Source organism: Argiope bruennichi, chromosome 1 (genome assembly GCF_947563725.1).
Source record: "Argiope bruennichi chromosome 1, qqArgBrue1.1, whole genome shotgun sequence".
Taxonomy (NCBI): Eukaryota; Metazoa; Arthropoda; class Arachnida; order Araneae; family Araneidae; genus Argiope; species Argiope bruennichi.
In genome coordinates, this window is record NC_079151.1 from 109,170,422 (window position 1) to 109,184,179 (window position 13,758).

Below are 13,758 nucleotides of genomic sequence, written 5' to 3' on the forward strand. Positions count from 1 at the left end.
CAAGGGTTTGTTCAAGTTACATTAATCTCTTCGTCGTTGTGCACGTTCATCAAATTTGTTTATTTCTTAAATGAAACTATATATAATGTTCTAATGAATTCTTAGTTGAATTAGTGTATTAATATATTCTCAAAACAGATGCTTTCTATTTAGATAGAAAATAAAATAAAACTAAGGATATTAAAAAAAATTATTTTATTTTTATTTATTTATTTATTCATTCTTAAACAAGATAAACAGATAGTTGTCATAAGGATTAAGAATTATTAGTATTGGTAGAGTTACATTACTTGTTGAAGCATTCTTTTGCCACTTGCAAGCTTTATATTTTCAAATACTCAATGATATAAACAATATACTGCAAAAGATAACTTTCACATTTACTCGATTATTTTACATGTTAAGCTACTAATAAATTAAAGTCAGCAAAAGGATTTTTTTATTGCCCATTAGAAGTGCTTAGTATATACTTAATAACATTCTGAATATTCGGAGGACATTAAAACACAAAATATATCTTCCTTTTTTTATTTTAATTGATATTTTAGTTTCGCATCTAAGCTTGTTCGATAATATGGAAATAATTACTTACATTGAAAAGTTTTAAAAAGTCGCTGTAAATAGCATGAACAATTTTTAAAACATGAACAATTTTTGAAACATGAACAATTTTTGCTAGTAAGCAGCATCTATAACGTGATGGGAAAATTTATTCCGGACTCATCCCACCGGTTATTTGAGGGAAAGAGTTGATGACTACAGTTTCGTAGTCATCAACTGGGAGGACGGAAAAGTAAATAAGTGAGTACGGTTTCATAATATAAATCTTTTTTTTAAAAAAATGTTTATTTTTGACAAATAGTTAAATAATGGATATCAAATAATTAAATAAAAACTTTTTTGCTACATTTGTATGAACAGAAAACTAAAAGCAAGAATTACGAATCTTTTTCTTATTTTTAATATAAATTTTATCCTTATACAAAAATAGTCCACATTTATCATAATGACTGCCGGCAAAATTGGCTCGAATAAAAAATGGCCTTTCATATTATTTCAATGATTCTCAAATAATGGAGGATGTTCCAACTGGAACTATAAAGACCTGCTAATATTAAAAAAAAAAAAAAAGTATCTCCTAAAACCAATTCTTTTTCCAATATTAAATTTCTATCTTCTAAATTATATTTTCGATATTCTTTTAAAATAAAATAAATTATATCCTAAAAATTAATATTAAACATAAAAGAATATGGATATCAATTATTTGAAATTCAGTTTTTTCTGACTAAGAACACAGAAACAGTCTAAAATCATTTGAAGAGAACTTGACTTTGGATCCTAGAAAAAAAGAAAGACTGAGATCCAATGCTTTTGCCGTTTGCCATACTCTATTGCCCACTTATTTTTGCATAATGGCATACGCAAAAAGGTGGAAAATACTACACCTACTTAACCACTTAATTTTCTGAATATCTAATAAATGTCAACACCCTAACGATTTCGTAGCGCGTGCAAACGGAAAAAAATTCGAACCTACCTGCTTGCGTTCGAAGCGAACGAAGGGAAGGAAGGATTCGACTTCTTGCGGCGGGCCGATTACTTCTCGAACTGACTTCTACCCCGACATGTGTGTGTGCGACAGGGTCGTCCGAATGGTTGGGTGGGGTCGGCCGAACCGCACCCACCCCTATTGTGCGTCCCACCGCACAATCCGACCACTGTCTAGCGCCCGCGAGAAAGAAATAAATAATAAAAAAAAGCAGAAAAGGAAACTCGGGAAAATCTTCCTCTTTTTAATGAAGGCAACCCAAGACGCGCGATAGCGAGCCATCTGCGGGTGCTACACTCCCCCCTCCTCCACCCCCGTATAGGGCCTGTCAGATCGCCGCGACTGGAGTGTTTGAAATTTGTTCCTTCTTTTTTTGTTCTGCTGTCGTTTTATTTTCTTTCTGTTTTCTTTTTTAGTCGTACGGAAGAAGACACGCGATGCCAAAAGGTTTCGCACTCTTTCGTTGAAAAGTCGAGGCGGAGGAGTTACAGGACCTCGCCTTATGATGCTCATTACTTTTTGTGCGTATTGATTTATTTTTGTGCTTTAAATGTTTTAAGTAACTGTTGGACTCACATAAAAAAGCTGTAAATTGACAATACAATTTCCTCTTTCCCAAATCGATTGAGTAGAATGCATATTTAGTCATTAATAACTGATTTTGAGTTTCCAGTTCAGCTCCGCACATCCTAAAGTTGGTCCTAAATAGTTGGACTTCCACACATTTTGATGGAGAAAAATGATTATTCAAATGCATTGCGAAAATCTAAATCATTTATTGCTGCTGGGACTAATGGAATGAGCGAGATAAGAACTCATATGGCCTCCGATGTCAATAAGAAATGTGCTTTTTTTGTGTGAGAGAATAGTGGAGTAGCGAGAATTAATGGCGCCAGAAAATTAGTATAATTTTTTTGCATCATCAGAGGCTTTGCAGTTATATATGATGCGCAGCATCAATGCCTTAACAAGTACTAGAGTATGGTATTATTTTTCGCTGTCTTTTTTCGTTTGTAATTTAAAAAATGAATAAGTGTGCTTATATTTTGTTTCCATGAGGCCTCCTTTGATTAAATTTAAGAAGTCCTTACTCCTGTATGCCTCTGCCTCGATGTGTATAATACGTTGCAGAAAGAGTTTTTAATAAGTTACTGTCAAATATAATTCATTTATTCAATCATATATTTACGAAAATTGAGAAAAGACTGATTTTTCAGCATAGTTATGTTGACAGATTGACACATTTCTCGTCGAAGAGATATACTCTATGTTGAAATCGAAGATCTGGGTTTTTTTAACAATAAGTGGAGGCTCTGTTAGTTAAATATAACGGAAGTCTCAGAACTACAATTTAACAAATGTTTATTTCAAATTTGTTCCTAGAGCTGGTGCTTGAAATTTTTCAACCGATCAAATGTTCACATAAATGAATATATTTCAAATTGAATTTGAAACAGTGTTTGTCAATATTAAATTATTGGAAGATGAGTTGTATCTCTTTCCTTTGAATATTTCGATAAATAAAATATCGTTACCTAATTATATGTGTTAAGAGGAAATCAATATGTAAACTTGGAAGAAAATTTAATTAAAAATTAAGATGTTTACTTTCAGCAAATATTTGCTAATCAAGTTTGAGGAAACTAGAAAATTGTTATTTAAAAATTCTTTTCATGATTTGAAGTTTTTATCCATGCAAGCAGTAAATTTTGCTTAAAAAATAAAATGAGGCTTGCTTAAAACTCTGTTCTTTGTTCAATTTTAGTGTAATCGCAGATTGAAAATTTTCTTAAAAGAAAAAGGAAAAAGCTAATTTTGATGTTTTATTTGTTCATTTTTACATTGAGAAGCCTAAAATAAGCATACATTTCTTTAAAAAAATCGCTTGGCGCTAGTGTGCGTATTTAGCCAATGTAATGTTTTGAGCTTGGCATATACAACATCCAGATCAGTACCACAGGGACTAGGCCAAAGCCTTGGTGTCATTTCAGAAGCTAATCTTAAAGAGTGGCGACTCGAAAATAAAATGCTCAATACTTCTGTAAAATATGACGAAGAAAGTAAATTTAATTTCTTCTTGATGATCATTTTCCCTGGCATAATCACTGCTTCAGATTCGCATGTAATGCATTCGATATACAATAATTTTATCACCAGAAATTTTTCAGAAACATAGTTTATCAAGAAACTTGATCGTTGATTCAAGCAAGGAACAGATGGATCTTAAACTAATAATTAAATTAATTTAATTTATTCAACCTCAAAGGAAGTTTTCCAAAAAGCTGGCCCAATTATTGTTTATTTTGGGATTATTTTGCATAATTGTATGTCGCAATTATTGATGTATATCAATTATTTAGATAACTGCTGATTTTCTAAGTTAATTTCCTAAGATTTTGTTAACATGAAGCGCCTTAAATCGATCTAATTGGCCTATTTTATTAGATTGCTTTCCCATGCTTAAACGGGAAATTCTTAAATAAATAAAAAAAAAAGTAAATATGATCGGGAAATTCTGCCGGGATTAAAGGATGTGTTTCAAGGTCATTGGGGTCGGACAGATGTCATTTAGTGAGAAACTTCGCCTCTCCGAACTACTATGTGCTTCAGAGAAAAAGAGGCGGCAAAAGAGCCGTAGATTCAAAGAGTTCTGCAGATGTCCATACTTCCTGCTTTCCATGACTGCACTGTAGTGACGACAATTTTTGTTGTTAATTAATAGATAAGAATCTAGAAATGTTTTCTATTCAAATTTTTAAATTTTCGAAATGTATCACAATGAGATATTTATTTAAGCTCTTCTGTTTGCAAGCGAAAAAACTAAAGTTAAATTATTTATATAATAAGGCTTTCGTTGTATAGGGAAAGTGCTACGAAAACCACCAAGTCCTCAGAGACAAGAGTTAAAGGAGATGATTTAAATAATTAATTTTTGAGAAGTTAATGGAATTTTCTTTTTGTAATATGTGATAATAATTTTATATGACAACTATTATACATAAGCTTTTTTTTATTTCTAAAATCAATTTGTATTCGAGAAAATAAAAAACATTAGAATAAACAATTAAAGCTTGGACATGAAATATTCTTGCTATTTTCAGTCTTTAATTAAGTCTTCGAGAGTTCTTTTTTTATCACTAAGTAATTATCAATAGCAAAACTAGTACCAATGACTCTTTCTTCTTTTCCTTACAGCCAATTGTTTCAGAAATAAAAATTAAATAATTGTTTTTTATTACTGCATAATAAAATGTTATGTTTATGATCTTACTCTGAAGCTTCATATCTGATCGTTGGAAGTTGGCATGGGAATATCAAATGTACAGAATCATATCATCAATACAAATTCCATCGCACTTTTGTATCAATATTACGCACTTTTGTATCAATATTTATAAAAGAGCTTAAACAATAGAATAATAATTAGTTTACGAAGAAAAACCACCTTAGACATGTAACATGTTTCAAAACCAAAGCTGAAAATCAGAAGCAAATTATTACTCCCATATTTTACCAGAAGATTAATCACTTTCATATTCTTTCTTCTGAAGATCTTTTGAGTGGGTCTTAAACTTTTCAACTTTTCTCTGCTTTCCGATCAAAGAAATTTTCACCATGATATTTTTAAACAAAAATATTTCAGAAAAAAAAATGATTGCATTTATCTATTTGCAGGGCCAGTTTTTAACCTTCTTGTTATTGCTTGGAACAAGTCGAACAAAAATTGATATGGGTTCTGTCAAAAACTGATGGGCTCTTTTTGATCTGAGAATAGTGCTCTCGATACATAAATATGACTTTTTTTTTTAAATTTACTGTATTTAATGGATAACAAAATCCACGACATTATATTTCGGATCCCTTCATGAGTGCTTTTTAAAACTATCGCCCGACATATATATATCCCATACCATACTGTTTCCTCATATCTTGCTACCAAAACATGATTATTTCATGATCATGAAAAATTATAATAATCACAAACATTTATGATAATTTTATTTAATTTGTTGAAGTTTAAAGGTGTTGTTCTCAAATAGCATCGATTCCCTCCCTTCTCTCTCCCTCCTCATCCACTCATTTCTGCCCTATTGTATGAGCATATTTATCTATCGGAGTATTCGGAGATTTCTGTGTTGAGCATACGTTATTTCTAAACGAGAAATGAATATCCTAATAATCGAGAGACGCATGGAAAATACTTTGTCACTATATCTTAAAAGTGTGAACTGGGGAAAAGTTGAGGCTTAGTAACTACAGGGGTGAATTTTTACAATATAAATCCACAGACGTAAAATTGTAGTTCTTCCCTATACTCAATGTTATAGACTCCCCGTTGATGTAACACTAGGATGTACGTCCGATAGATTTTGAGTCTTCTTGAGTCTCAATTTATCAAGCATCTGCACGAAAAATTGCCACTATAACTAATTAAATAGTTAGTTAATATTTATTATAGAGATTGCTTTCCTCAAAATGGCAGACTCATCTGCTTTTAGACTTGAGAGAGAAATAAGTTATCTTTAATACAGAGCGAGCAGAGATCCGAGAGCGAGCACTTAATCAACAAAAATGGTAACTTTTGATGCTATAACTTTGCTATATTTCTGTAGTTGTGTGTTAGTGAATAAGAATGTGTTTGTGTTTCCGCATATTCATTTGGAATCTTTGCACGACTATTTGCGAAATTTTTTTATTACTATTGGCGAAATGGGGTTTCATCTTTGTCTTGCAAGACTGTGCCCTATTAAAATGAAATAAATGCTTTTTTGTTAAACCTTGCACTACATAGCAATCAATTATTACAAGATAAATGTCCTTTCAAATATTGCATAATAAACATCCCTGCACTCAATCCTTTTTGCTCAACTGTCTCGACTAGTATCCTCTCCGATTTCAGTTAAACAGAAAAAATGAAACGTAGTAACGAGTGCCCTTCAATTTCGAGTCAAGCGAAAAACTAGAGGAGTGTCATCATCTGCAAGAAAAGGATCCTCATATTCCACATTTGCATCGCAAAGAGAAATCTCTTCTTTCTGAGTAACAGGAGATGGTTAGAATTTCTTCTCTCAAATTCAAGTTTTTTAATCTTTTGCTGATATTTTACTATTTGAAATCTAGAACCATCGATATTTATTAATATAATCAGTGACTTTCATCAGAACACTCAATGCCGAGGAGCTCTATAAACAAAATATATTTGAATTAATATTATTACTTTTTAAGAAAAAAATAATGTTTGGTAACTTTGTAATTTTGTAAATTTTCTTCATAATTCTAGAGGAAGTGCAGTAAATATGCCCCTGAAGTGATCCATTACTGTATTTCTTACAACTAGCTCGGAACAATTCCTTCCCCAATGTCCTGGTTTTAGAAATGAAAACCAATTTCAATGCACAAATATTTTATTCTATACAAGTTCGATTGTTTTAAATTCATTTGAAATCGTTGTTATCGTTTTGGATAATAGCAATAATTTAAAAATGCTTGCAGCATGACCTAGAAAATAATTATGTTTAAAAAAAATAAAAGTTGGCTCACAGGAGAGCTTATGCAATGATTATTTTTGGTTTATAATGCTCAAATACATACATTTGTCTTAATAAGAAGCAGCAAGTTTCAGTTTTTTCTTCATAACAAATTCATTCATTCAAGCATTCCACATTATCATTTTTCTGGAAAATAATTAACAATTTTGGTTATTTTTTTTAAATTTCGTGTACAAATTCTACTTTTTAGGCAGTTTCTATTCCATTTAATTCCATTATTCCATTCTTTCAGTAGCTTTCAGCAAAAGTTTTTTTTTTTAAATAGGATAGTTAAGGAAATGATTATACTTATACTTGAGAATGATTAGATACTTATAATAATTATACTTAATTTTTTAATTCGATCACAATTGTATAGGCTATAGTAAAAGTTATCTTTATACATAATATAAGTTACCTTTCTCAAAAAATGTTCATCTTTAAGTTTAAAATCGAATTCCCAAATTCATTTTTTTCTGTCACCCCCTTTGTTAAATTTAGGTCCAAGAGACCCTCCGCCCCTAAAATGGTAACTTTACATTTTTGTTCCTTAATAAAACATTATCTTTTCAATGCAATAATTTTTGGAAAGCAAAGAAAACATCATCTACATATTGTAACTTTAACTAATCCATTCATATTTACAAATGTTTCCCAAACTGTCTTTAAGTCAATTCTTAAATTTAATTTTAAATTCGTTCCTAAAATTCATTAAAATCTCCTGCATGCGAGAAATTAATTCTTTTCTTTTATTTTGTCTTTAATTTTGAAAGTTCTGTAAGATAAAGTAAATGATTGAAAATTCTTATATATGTTATTATAATTAATGAAATTTCACTTCTTCATTTTCATTTAATAAAAAAGTTTGATAAGCTTTCCAGTCAATATTTTTCATTTTTTTTAGATAAAAGAATAAATTTCATTAACAATTATTTTATCCACTAGTTTTGACTAATTTTCATCATTTGATTTAAATCATTAACTGAATTAAAATAGAGAAATCCGAAATTCTTTTTGGTATGCTAAAAAGAATACAAACATCTAGAATATAAGTTAATTTTTTTAAATTTAGAGTCCAAATTTGAAATTATCGAAAGCTTTTTGGGAACGGACTTTGTAATTCTAACCGTAGTTAGATAGCATAAATGATACACTTAATCAGCGTTCTTCTATTCAGATTTCTGCACCATATCAACACAACGACAAACGACGCTTTAACATACATCATGTTTTATATACGATTATCTTTAATCGAATCAGACTCGATTCTGTGCTTTTCTGATACCGAAATTTAAACCTTACCACAAAACCACCGCTATCTTCTAAAATATAGATATATAACGTAAACTAATGTAAATAAATATAATATAGATAAATAAAAACATTGTTTACTCACATTATGGAATTTTTTCTAATATTTACTGTCACAATATCATAAATATCTTTGACTAGTCTTATTCGAAACAGTCATTCTCTTCTATCCTTTCAACTGCTGCAGATTTCTCAGAAAACTAAATCGATAAGCCATACAATTAAAATGAAAGATGAATGAATTAGTTCGCATCATTTGTTTTAATTCCTCGTTATTTGATGAGTGTGAGAATAGAGCTCGCCTCTCACAGGGAGCTGCCGAACAACGTTGCCAGTGTTCAGAAAGTCAATTGATTGTTGTTTCTCACGCTGATTGTTCTTTTATTTCCTAGAGGCTTAAACATCAGTGCTTTTGTGCAAAGATCAAGGTTATATTATTGGACGAACCTATTTTAAGTTCTGATTTTCGTCATAAGGTAGATGCCGGATTACGGATCATAAGATCGAGAGCGCATGCTGCCAAAATTCATCGTTAATGATTTATTTACCAATTTAAGATTCCCAATTAAGTAAAAAAATAAAATAATTGCGTAATTACGTACAGTTTGTAAGTTAATAAATGACAAGAAATTTCAATCATTAAACAAAAATAAATTAAATTAAACCTTAAGAAAATAGGAAATAAAATAGCAGTTTTAGAAAGATTGTGTATATAGAAAACAAAATTTGCATTTTTAATTTATTAAACAGAAGAACTTTTTCTTTAATATAGTAATAACTTTATAATAATAATTTAATTCAAATATAATTACGTTAAAAAATTTAATCCTTCAAAAATAACTCTAGAAATGAAATTTCAGTAATTTTTTATTTTATTATTCCCACCTTTAAAATCGTTTGACATTTCATCTCTTTCACTCCGAAAAAAATTCGTTTAACGTGTATAATTCCCTCCAGCCTTAAACATGAAAACAATAACTCCATTTAAGGCCGAAGATATGCTCTTGAAACAAATATCTCAATGAAATAGAAATCAATGAAATCTTTTCAAAATTTTATTCATGTTTTCGTTCTGTATTAGAAATTTCAGCATCTTTTATCAACAGATCAATAATATGAATCAAGAACATACTTTTAAATTTGTATTCAGATAATCCGTTACACATCTCTTTGGCACCTTGTATTAAAAAAACATAAACCTCATCTACCTCTTTTTGAGATTAAAATTTAATAATTTTTTATTAATTATTATTTAATTAAAATTTAATAGTAATTTTCTTCATTAAATTCATTTAAACTAAAATGGTGCATTTGCAATGTATATTCATAAAACAATGCTGATGAAAGCTGGAAAATATAACAAACTTAATGTTTAATGCCACGGGGTTATCGAATAAAGTCAGTTGAAAATTTCCCACTGTTTTTTGTGAATGTAATAGCTTTCAATATTTCTTAAGTTTTATTTTGCCACTTAATTACCGTTTGTAAAACCTTCGACTTGTGGTTGTGTGCGGCAATCTAAGATGTTCATTTATATTAATGTATATTTTTCGAATTGAAACAACAGCAGAATGGTAGAAAAGCGGGGATTGTGAAAGTATTTTCATATAGACAGAGGGATAACTTTTAGTTAAAGATTTCATTTCTATCTTTTACTGATTACCACTTGTTTCATAAATTCACATTATGGTAATTTTTTAATAAAAAAATAACTGTTAAATGTACAGTAAGAAAAACAGTGGCTTTAGCAAAGTATTTTTTTAAATGTAAATTAAAGCTGGAGATGATAACTTTAAAGTGTTCTTTCTCATTTCAATTCCTGTTTTAAACCTCATCTCCATTTATCTCTTTATAGAATTTTTTATTTGAATCCATTTTTGAAAAAAAAAAATATCTTGTCTAGGGGGAGTATTAAAGTTTCTTGAGGTTTTTCAGAGTAAACATAAATTATAAAAGTTAAAGAGTTTTCCATGTGTTATTTAAAACCATATAGTTTAAAACTGTGATCGTTAATCCCAAAAAGTTATAGCACAGGATTATGAGATTCTCGATTCCATCCAAACATTTTCTTTCTTACAGATTCTGAAGGCAGTTTTATCTCTACTGATAAAAGTCTACTTTCATAATATTTTCAATTTTTTCTGGTCATTATCTTCGAGATAATTTAAATTAGAGAAAAAAATTTCCCTGGTGGATCACGGTAAGTATGAAATTTTAGATGACTTCTCAAATTAGTTATTTCATTGAAAGAAAATTTTCTGTTTTGCTTTACTTAAAAAGTGAGTAAATTACTTAAATAGTAAGTTTGGAAACATGTGCTGAGATCATTAATTTGAAATATTAGACTCATATTTCAAAACTTGTGAAAAAAAAGATATTATTATTTTTATTTTCAAGATTCAAATTTAGTAACATAATATCTATTTATTTAAAATTAATATTTTGAGTTTTTAATGTTTTTATTGCTAAATTTATTCCTAATTTTTAAAAATTCTTCATTCTAAAAAATTATGTTTTAGAGTGCCAATTACTTCGATACTTACTTACTGTTTAATCATTGAGGGCGGCTGAAATCAGTAAAATATTAAAGTTGCATAATAGTTCCCAATAATAATATAGCAACTCCTTGTAAATAATTGCTACCATAATTTTTTAAATTTTTTCATGCAGGTTATCGCAAACATGATGGAAGCCAAATCGGATGTCTAAATAAACGATTATTTTAAATTAGCAAACAAATAAATAGTAATAAATTAAGCGTATTTCTTCGTGTATGTAAAATTGCATATGAAAATTTCGAGGTACCCTGAAATCTGCATTCATTATAAACGAAATTTATTCACTGTTCTACCAACGGGGAAAAAAAATTGTTGTAGATACCATTTAACGCGCAGGCCGGCAATTATTGCATATTAATCTTAAAGAATTTTCACTCTTCTTTAAATATATTTTTGTATGAGTACTATTTCCATGATAATTTCAGCAAAGAGTGCAAATTACGTAGATAAACAACTATACGGTTTCTACATTTTTAAAAGTAAACTTATCTTGCTGTAGAGGGCTATAAACTGCTTTGTTTCCAGAACAGTTTCTAAAAATATAAAATCTTTAGATATCTTGGCAAACACTCTTGGTATAGCAAATTCAGAGGGTGAAGAATTATGTATTTGCTATTTCGAATGTCAGTTGTGATACTAAAGAAAACACAGAGAGAAAATAAACATTTGCTCCTTCTAAAGCATTCAGTTTCAACGTAGGTGGCTTGGAAAATTAGTAGAGTTTTGTCAAAGACTTTTTGATTACATTTCATTTAATGGTATAATAAACTTACAAAACATATAAATAATTAATTCAAATGTTGAATATCTTATTATAGTCATAATTTTGTAACTGCTTTCTTTCAAAAATCCGTCTCACTTCTTAATCAATTCTTGATTTATTGGTAAAAAAAAAAAAAAAATTGTAAAATTCATTTAAATGCAATAAAATTGTGAAATACTTTTTGTGTATTGAAGTATAAGTATTTATTAGGCTATTTAAATCTTATATTTTTTAATTTTATTGTTATAATGCTCAAAACTGTACTTTAAAAGCAAAATTCATTGAATTTTTTAAAAAATTATATTATTATAATTAACTTATTATTATAATAACTTCCCCGTATTAATTTCATTCATAAAATACGAAAAAACCTTCCATTTATAATTAAAAATTGATACTCATAAATCTTTTTTAAATATGATTAAGAATATAGCATTTTATGTACTATGATTACAACATTTTATGTATTATTCTAATTTTCATGCAGCTGTAAAATTATAACAATAATTTTAGTTTCGCATCAGAAAAAAATTGCTAGTTGCTTTAAGCCCAAAAGTTTATTGTTCTTCAAAAAATAAATATTAAAAATTTTTTCATTAAAGCATTTTAATTATTGATATCACGAAATGTATAATATTGTTATAGTATTAATCTTACGAAACAATTGTTAGCATTCTACTAACATGATAGTAGGAATGAGACATAACATATTTCAATGATTTTTTTTTACTTTTTAAATATTTTATAAGAGAATTCTTTTTCTAGAGCAAATTTTTCTGACTCAAAGAACAAATACACGCAAACTAATTTCATGTAATTCTCAAAAATTTAAATTAGTTTTTTATATAAATCCATCATATGAATAATTAATAAAACGAAAGCATCAGTTATTAACCATTGATCCGATTTCGCAATTTTTTTGTTTTAAATGAAACTTTATGCACTCTAGATACATTATCAAGGCCGGGATAGCCCGAGTTCGAACCACGCAGGTCAAAAACTCTCCATGTGTGTGTGTGGTGGCTGGCGCACGTATAAAACTGTCGCGGCCATGGACAATAACCTCTGGGGGTACTGGATTAGAGGTGATAGTTCTTTGATTCAGATCTAAATTACGATCTGTGGATGAGTGAATGAAATGCATGAATGAAGTTCTCCCTATAAAAAGGGTTGTGGCGCATGAGTAGCTAAGATACTCTTGGCCCTAGATGGCGCTATTGAAAAATAAGAGACGCGCTCTCGGTTTAAAATCGCTGTCTTTATCAGCAGGCTTGTTTATGAGAAGTACCATTAGAAGAAACAACAACAGATATATTATCATCTATGATCGCTTTTCCTACCACTTTTCGGTTCGAGTGGCATTAAAAAAGTCTTTGTGCATTTTCTATGAAAAATTCCACGACAGAGAATTCCAGCTCCAACCACTGTACCGAATTCATCAATATTTGTTTTATATGAAAGCTTATGATCCAAGATACATGATAATTTGTAGCCTATTTCCTAATCCGCTTCTATTTTTAAGAGATATCTCAAAAATAATACTTCATTGTACTTTCTCTATAAGATTGTGGAAACCCGACCAAAAACCCCAGTCTAATTACTGTAGTTATTTTGCCCATTTTTATTTTATTTAAAAACCACTCATTAATTTTTTTATTCATTTAATTTTTATTTCATGATGTCTATATATACCTCATCAATATTTACCTGTTCCTCATAGTTCTTTATTTTGAGAGATACAGCAAAATAAAAAAATTAACAGGTTACATCAGTTTGCAACCATATCTGTCTAATCAGATTTTACGATTGTTATTTAAAATAATACCTTTTTTGATAGTAATACCAAATAGTTCATCAGAGTTGGTTGATATAACTAAATAAAAACTATTAATGCTGATCGCCAAAAGCGGTTAGTATATCTTTAATTCGAAGAATTTATATGTAAGGAAAAACAAACACTCTAGTAGATTTCATGATGCTTGTCATCTTTTCTTCACTCTAACATCTTCTAAAAGAGAATTTAACTCTTATTGACCGAGATTATTT

The 13,758-nt window shown here is 29.1% G+C and overlaps 1 protein-coding gene across 2 annotated transcripts in view; it reads right to left on the reverse strand.

Annotated features, from left to right (window-relative positions):
• LOC129964163 (uncharacterized) overlaps window positions 1–8,605 on the reverse strand; it is a 49,165-nt gene extending 40,560 nt beyond the window's left edge. Inside the window, exon 1 of one of the 2 annotated variants that reach the window (XM_056078891.1) lies at window positions 8,477–8,605. The gene's annotated coding sequence lies outside the window, so the exon portion shown is untranslated. Of the gene's footprint in view, window positions 1–1,540; window positions 1,850–8,476 lie in introns of those variants that run through there. The other variant, XM_056078875.1, reaches the window with a different exon arrangement.
• Window positions 8,606–13,758: the final 5,153 nt, after the last annotated feature.